Source organism: Mandrillus leucophaeus, unplaced genomic scaffold (assembly GCF_000951045.1).
Source record: "Mandrillus leucophaeus isolate KB7577 unplaced genomic scaffold, Mleu.le_1.0 Scaffold65, whole genome shotgun sequence".
In the NCBI taxonomy this organism is placed as follows: Eukaryota; Metazoa; Chordata; class Mammalia; order Primates; family Cercopithecidae; genus Mandrillus; species Mandrillus leucophaeus.
Genome location: NW_012107030.1, coordinates 5,574,183 through 5,582,443, shown reverse-complemented (window position 1 = coordinate 5,582,443; position 8,261 = coordinate 5,574,183).

The following is an 8,261-nucleotide window of genomic DNA, read 5'->3' as shown; positions in this document are numbered from 1 at the left end:
TTTTGAGGCAGGGTCTTGCTCTGTTGCCCAGGCTGGAGTGCAGTGGCATGATCTTGACTTACTGCAGCCTCTACCTCCTGGGCTCAAGCAATTCTTCCACCTCAGCTGCCTGAGTAGCTGGGACTACAGGTGCATACCACTGTGGCCCACTTGGCCTGTTTTTTAATTGGGTTATTTTTCTTCTTCATTATTGAATTGTAAGCATTCTTTATATGTTTTAAATACAAATCCCTTATCAGATATATGATTTGCAAATTTTTTTTCCATTCTATGGGTTTTCACTTTCTTGATGATGTCCTTTGAAGCAAAAAGGTTTTTAATTGTGATGACCAATAAAGCAGAAAGATTTTTAATTATGATGACCAATTCATTATTATTATTATTATTTTGCTGCACTTTTGGTGTTGTATCTAACAAACCATTGTCTAACTTAAGGTCATGAGGATTTATGCCTATGTTTTCTTCTAATAATTTTATCATTTTAGCCCTTATATTGTGATCTTTGACCTATTTTCAGTTAATTTTGGTGTCTGGTATGAGGTGGGGTCCAACTCTACCTTTTGCATGTGGCTGTCAAGTTGTCTTGCACACTTGTTGAAGACTATTCTTTCCCCATTTAAATGTCTTGGCACTTTTGTCTAAAAATCAATGGACTGTAAGTGTGAGGGTTTTTTCCTGGACTCTAAACTCTATTCCATTGACTTATGTGTCCAGCCTTCTGCCAGTATCACAGTCTTAATTACACTATAGCTTTTTAGTGCGTTTTGAGATCAGGAAGCGTGAGCCCTCCAACAATTTTCCAAAATTGTTTTTGGCTCTTCTGACTCCTCCCTTTTGAGACTCAACATTATTGACACGTCACTTATGAGTAGAAGTGGTCACTAAGGGCCAATGAAAGACTCAATAAATATTTGCTTAATGTCTGAAGAAAGACTCCGACCTGGGGATCCGGGTTCAATAGTGTGCCTTGATTGCTTTGCAGGGAGGCTGGTTCAGGGTACTGGGTATGGCTAACTCTGGGCCCTCCTTCTGGCCTAGTCATCCTGACACTCTCTGTGTGTGTACATGTGTGTGTGTATGTGTGTATATGTGTGTATAGTATGAGAAAGCCCAGCCAGTTCTAGGGTACAGTAAAGAAAACATGAGACATGCCATGAGGTTAGGGGAACATTATGAAATCCTACAGCCTTAAGGAAGAACAATCAGTTCAGACTTCACTGGCAAATCCTGAACAAGAACAGGCTCTTGGGAAAGGTCAGGTAACAGCAACACCCTACAGCACTAGCAGCAGAGAATGGATGCCTGCACGAGATGTCTGACTTTGTTGGTAGCAATAAAAGCATAACAGCAATGATGAGCTCCAAGCATCTGGTAGCAAACTGTGTAGCCCTCCAACCTCAAGGGATCTTAGAAGAGTCTTGGCTTCTGTGATAAAAGGAGAGCAAACAGGACCCAATGACTAAATTCAGTTAGCTCCTGAAATTCATCCTGGAATAACAGGATGGGTGCTCAGAATGATAAGAATTATAATATTAAAGGTTATGTACCATATTTGTATGAGGTGGTGGGGGCACCATTATTTCCTACTTTTCATGTTTCTAAGTGAAAGGACCTCAATCGACAATAACACTTCTATCGTTTCTCCACTGCGTTGATCTGACTTATCTGATTGGTGGGGTTAGGAGAAAATCCAGGCATAAGTGTCTCCACCCCTTCTGAGTTCTCCTTGAGACACTCTGTCTGCAGGAGGCATGTGTTCTACTCAGCGGTGCCATGTGAAAAGGGTGGCTGTGCCTATGGTTGTTTAGCTTGGCCTGTGCCTGTGCCTGTGAATTTAATTCCAATGTGCATTTTTAAGCTACCTCTGCCAATCAGCCTTAAACTAGTAATAAAGCTAACATTTTGAGCTCCCTCTACTTGATGCCCATGCTCACTCTTAATTGGTTCAGAACTCAGCTCAGGAAGAGGAATGCTACTCATCGATTGATCACTAAAACTATTTACATTATTTTATACCCTTAAGTGATTAAACATTAGTAAAACTCCTGTCTGTTTTGATTTGGTTTCATGGCTTCTATTCCTCTACTAGCCCATAAAGCATTAAGTGATTCTATGATCCTCAACTAAGCCATCTTCTTTTTTTTTTTTAATTTTTTTGAGACGCAGTCTCGCTGTGTCGCCTAGGCTGATGTGCAGTGGCGCAATCGTGGCTCACTGGAACCTCCACCTCCCGGGTTCAAGCAATTCTCTTGCCTCACCCTCCCAAGTAGCTGGGATTACAGGCACATGCCACCAAGCCCAGCTAATTTTTTTTTTTTTTTTTTGAGACACAGTCCTGTTCTGTCCCCCAGGCTGGAGTGCTGTGATGCAGTCTTGGTTCACTGCAACCTCCACCTCCTGGGTTCAAGCAGTTCTCCTGCCTCAGCCTCCTGAGTAGCTGGGATTACAGGCACATGCCACCATGCCCGGCTAATTTTTGTATTTTTAGTAGAGATGGGGTTTCACCATGTTGGCCAGCCTGGTCTCGAACTCCTGATCCCAAGTGATCCTCCCACCTCGGCCTCCAAAGTGCTGGGATTACAGGAGTGAGCCACCGCACCTGGCCAGCCGTCTTCTTTTTTTACTCTACATCCTTTACCTGGATGATGGCATCTTCTCCAAAGGCTTCAACTCACACTTCTCCAGCCACTTCTTTCTCCTGCCTATTCCCAAAACATCTCCAACTCAACCTGACTGTTTTGAAGTGGGCAGGTCTATGCAAAGCTACTCCCAAAGTCTGAGAAAGCTGAGAAGCCAAAGAAAGAGGCTGACATATCCAGTTCCTTAGAAAAAAACATTTACTAGGGTCTTCAAACAGAAGCCATATCTGTGCCTCAAGACAAGATAGTGGATCTCAGTGCTATTACTACTCCCATCTTCCCACCGCCAGGGTTTATATTCCATAGTAAAAGGGTGATTCGGAAGGGATGAGTAGGAAAAGGTAAATACAATAACATCAAGGTTGTTTGACCTAAGGGCAGGATTTACTGTAAGTACTTGTTCCTCAACAAAGAAGAATAGATAAATGGGAAATCTTAGAGGTCTTTCTGGAATTGGAGTTAATCAGAAGCCAAAATGGTGGATTCAAATCTAAGATGGAGTTGCTTTAGTCTCCACACTGCCCAAAAAAGAAGTCTCCCTTCTGGCAGAGACCACTAGTTGCCTGCCCAGTGTCCATTCTCCCCTCCTTTTTTAGTAGCAGAACTCCCATTTTATCATAAATGCCAATGCACCTAGCTAAGAGACTCATTCCTCAAACTCCCTTACAACTAGATATGTCCATGGGACTGGTTTCTGATCTGTAAGAAGTGTTGTGGAGAGCCTTCTGGAAGTCTCTTAAAGGGAATTGACTCAGCTGGAAGCTATACCGTTTTGCTCTTCCCTTTTGTTCCTCCTTCCAGCTGTCAGGAATACAGTCAGGATTTTGGGAGCTCCAGCAGCTATTTTAGACTACGAGGTAACTTTATGATGGAAACCATATGCTAAAGATGGCAGAGCGGAAAGATGGATGGCTGGATCCCTGATGACTTCTGGGAACTATCATAGCACCCCGGATTTTCTGTTTTTTTCAAACACAGTCTGAATTGTTTCACCCTGTAACCATCCCTCCCAAGCTGTCTCCTCCTCTGTGTTTTCTGTTTTCACTGATGGTCGCACCATTCACCCAACTGTTCAAGCCTTAATTGTCCTCCTTACTCCTCCACATCGTTTTAATTCTGTCTCATTAGGATATCTCAAATTTGTCCCCATTTCTCTAACCCCATCACTAGAGCCTTATTTCAGGCTCTTTTCTCTTGCAATGAACTTTACTTCTTTAGTTGTATCTTAACTGTTATTCTGCCTGTCTTGCTTTCCATACTGTTACCAGAGTGGCCTTTCTTTAGTGCAAATCTGATCAAGTTACTTCACTGCTAAAACTCCTCCAATGACTCTCCACAGTCGTATTAATAATAACGGCCATCAAACAAGAGCACAGTGAATTGGAAATACTGTGCTAAGCATATTAGAAGTGTTTATATTTTCATAATTGCCCTTTTGGGTGAGTATTAACATCTCTATTTTATGGATGAGGAAATATGTACTTACGTGGACAAATAACCGCCAAAGATCACTAAGGTAGTAAGTGGAGGAGCAGAGTCTTGAATAGCTCTAACCACAGAGCTTCTTATTTTAGGGCCATATTGCTTGAGGATATAGTCCAAAGTCATTAGCATAGCAAAATAGACCCTTTGCAATCTGACCTCTGCTTCCGCTTCTACCTTCTCTCTCACTACTCCAGAAGCAGATTTTAAAGCTGTTATTGATGAATTTCCTTCCATTAAAGTTAGGAAAATGAAATTATAATAAACTCTGGTTTTGGTACAAATAAAATATTTAACTTTAAAATAATGTGAATATACCAACTTTTAAATTTTCAATATATTGTCAACTACTTTAATGTTCTGAAACAATAAGCCATTAAAATGCATAAAGGAGTACACATTTTTCCTTTTGTCTCAGGCTCCAACGTTCCCTGACATGGCACTATCAGATCCTGTCTATATTTTTCATGGATTTCTTATTTTTATTTAAGTATTTAAGACGTTGCCTTAAATACGCTTTATCTTGATGACTGAGTTTTTTGGTGCCCTCTTAAATTTCGTGCCCAAGGTGAGTGCCTCACTCTTCTCACCCAATCCTGGTCCTGCTTATCAGCCAAAGGACTCATTTGCAGCCCCTCTCTCCAACACACAATGATCTGTCTTATCTTCCTTTTGCCATTCTTGCCTAGCATATCGTAGGTACTTCATACGTATTTGTGGACACATGAATGAATGCTGTTTCTTTCTACCACAACAGCCATTGGTCACCCACTCCACTGCCTATTGCCCAAACAACCCTTACTTGGCCTTTTTCAAGATTGAATTTGAGTGTCACCTCGACCAGGAAGCTTTACCTGATTGCCTAGGCCTCCTTCTCTCCTGACCTCCTCTAAGTCTGGATAATGAGCTGCTCCATTGTACTCAGTGCACCCTGAACGCACTTAGGAAATAACAGTCTTTACCATGTTCTGAGGTTCCCTGTTAGTTGCTATGAACCACAAGTCTTTTTGTGAGCTCCTCAAGAGCAAAGTTGGGGGTTTCTCATCTCCATATTCCAGCCTCAATACCTTTTAGGGAGTATGTTCATAGGATGGGTGGATAAATGTATGTATGTATGGGTGGATGGATGGGTGAATGGATGGAAAAGTAAGATCTGTTTCATGATATAACTGGTAGTAGACTGCAAGGGAAGTCTGTACTGAAGGGGAATGAGACTCATGTGGAATCTTTGCTAGAATCCAGGTAAGAGTCAATCAGGGCATCAACCCGAAATAACAGAAAGGATCCCAATCCAGTTTTAAAGAGTTTATTCAAACACAAAGCTGAGAATACCCATTCAGGTAACACAGACTCCAAAGGAATGGGACCAGTGCTCCAAAGTTACAAGTTAAAGTCTTGCTTATACAGGTAGAAAACAAAGAAATTAGTAGGATTACAACATTTTGTACATGAGGCTGGTTTATGAGTTGCAATAAATTGGTTACTTACAGTTTGTTTTCTTTTCCATATGGCTTGTTTTCATTTCCTCTCTAACTTAAAAGAGTATATTTAACATTCCATCTCAAGACAATGTGATAGTCATAAAATATTTGTGTGAAGGGAAGAAGAAGTTAATCTATAATGATGATCAATAGAGAAGAGGGAAGAGGTATTCCCTGGCACTCTTTAGTCATTTGCAACATTTTATGAAACAACATAGGTAAGGAAGAAGGCTAATCTATAATCAGAGAAACGAAGGTTACAGCTGCCTTCCTTAAAGCTGCCTGTCACATGGCTCGGACCCCATAATCACATTCCTTTAAGGTTCAAAATAACTTAAAGTTCCAACAGCTCAGATTTTGAACTACTTATTTTCACAGAGCCCAGACTAAGGCCATGGCAGTAGGTTGGATATAAGAGACATTTTAGAGGAAGAATCAATAGAATTTGGCTGGGAATAAAGTGGATGGAGAAGGATTCAAAGGCAACTGAGATTTTGCAACTGAGTAGGAAGATGAGGGTTCCCTTATCAAAGACGGTCAATGTAGGAGGAGCAGACCTATCTCCTGCACATGGACACTAACCCAGAGAATGGGGATGATCTTGGCAAGGAAACCCAGGGAGATGCTGTGGCCTCTCTTAAGCTACCCAGCAAGACAGTGTCACAGACTGGATCAAAACCCTGAGGTCCTAACTCCTGGTGTCACTTTTTCTTCCTGTCCTCATACTTTTTCCATGCTTGCTTCACAAAATATTGGTTATTTTCTCTTTCTCAATGGAAGTAAAAAAATTGCCTCTAATAACACTTTCTAACAATAGCTGTAAATTCTATCTGCTTTACACTTTAATACTGTTACCAGTCTCAAAACTGCTTATCTGTCATTTGAGGCTGTTTGCTAATTTCCACTCTCCTTCACTACAATTCAGAACCTGAACTAACTCTGGAGTTGTAAGGCTTCTCAGAAGGTCATTTTGATGGGTCCCCTTCCTGGGACAACTATAATCAAACCCTTTTTAGATAGATGAGGTCTTAATCAGCATTTATATTCCTCCTAAATTGTTCTGCAAGCCAGTCCACTTCTTTCCAACCCCAGAACTAGCCTACGCTGGTCTCAAACCCCGGACTGGCCAGGCAGGTCTCAAACTCCTGACCTCAAGTGATCTGCCCGGCTCGGTCTCCCAAAGTGCTGGGATTACAGATGTGAGCCACTGCGCTGGGTCAACATTCCTTTCTTTTGAAAACTTCCCTCTCCCCTTCTAGGCTGTTCTGAAGTTCTCAATTCCAGGCCCATCCCTTGGCCTTAAGGATAGACATATGACCGATTTATAGCGCCAGATCCCTCTGAGAACAATGATTGTTCTAGCGACAGTGGGCATGTGACCTGAGCAGAGCCATTCACAATCTAACCCCAAGATGAATGTACAGGCTGGGGGAAGGAGACACTCTCTTTCTGCTGGGGAGCCTAAACTGGGAAAATATGAACCTGGGTTTACTCAGTGGAGCATGTCTGTTTGTGCAGGAAGCCAAGCAGGATTAAGCAAAGATGAGAGGCAAATGGAGAGATGGTTCTCCATACAGTGAGTTCCTGGGCCAAGGGTTATGGACTCTTTTTTCTGTTGCTCTTTCTTGGCTTCTCTGAATCACCTACTGCCCTTCCTGGCTATGTGAACCAACACATTTTCTTCCTGCTATATAGCTGGTTTATGTTGTCTTCTGTTATTTGCTCCCAAAGGATTTTGACCAATATAGGGTCTTAGGTAGAAAGAAACTGACTGGTGCCACTTGCCACAGGCAAGAAAGACTTAGAACCCATTTATGAGGAGATTAATGCCACAATTCCCTTATAGGGATCTTTGGAAGGACTGGCCTGGCCTGGGACATCCTGACAATCTAAGTACATATTCAACTCCTGAATGTTCCTCATGAAATCCGATCCTGTTATTCCCTGTCCCCTTCAGTCTTAAAGCACTCTGATGGTTTCCCATAGCTGTTAAGACAAAGGTCACAGTCATCAATGGGCCTGCACAATCAGCAATGGGCCTGCAAGGTCTGACTTCCACTGTCTCCTGGATCAGGGGTCTGCAAACTTTTTATTTAAAAACCAAAAAAACAACTATTTTATGTATTTTTTTCTTTTCTTTTTAAAATTTTTTTTAATTTTTTTTTTTTTTTTAGACAGGGTCTCACTCTGTTGCTCAGGTTTGGAGTGCAGTGGTATGATCACAGCTCATTGCAGCCTCGACCTCCCAGGCTCAAGTGATCCTCCCATCTCAGCCTCCTGAGTAGCTGGGACTACAGGCTCATGCCACCACACCCAGCTAATTTTTTTATTTTTAATTTTTTAGTAGGGATAAGGTCTCTCTATGTTGCCTAGGTTGGTCTCGAACTCCTGAGATTAGCGATCTTCCCACCTTGGCCTCCCAAAGTGCTGGGATTGCAGGTGTGAAACACCACCCTGGCTGCGAACTTTTTCTATAAAAGGCACAGAGCAATATTCTAGGCTTTGTAGGTCATAATGTCTCTGTTGCAACTATCAGCTCTATCATTATAGCTGAATTCAGCCCATGGGCCATAATTTGTTGACCCCTGGTCAGGAATGGTCGGAACCTTTCCTCCAAACACACATCCACCCTCACTGGCCTTTTCTCAGAATCTTCGTG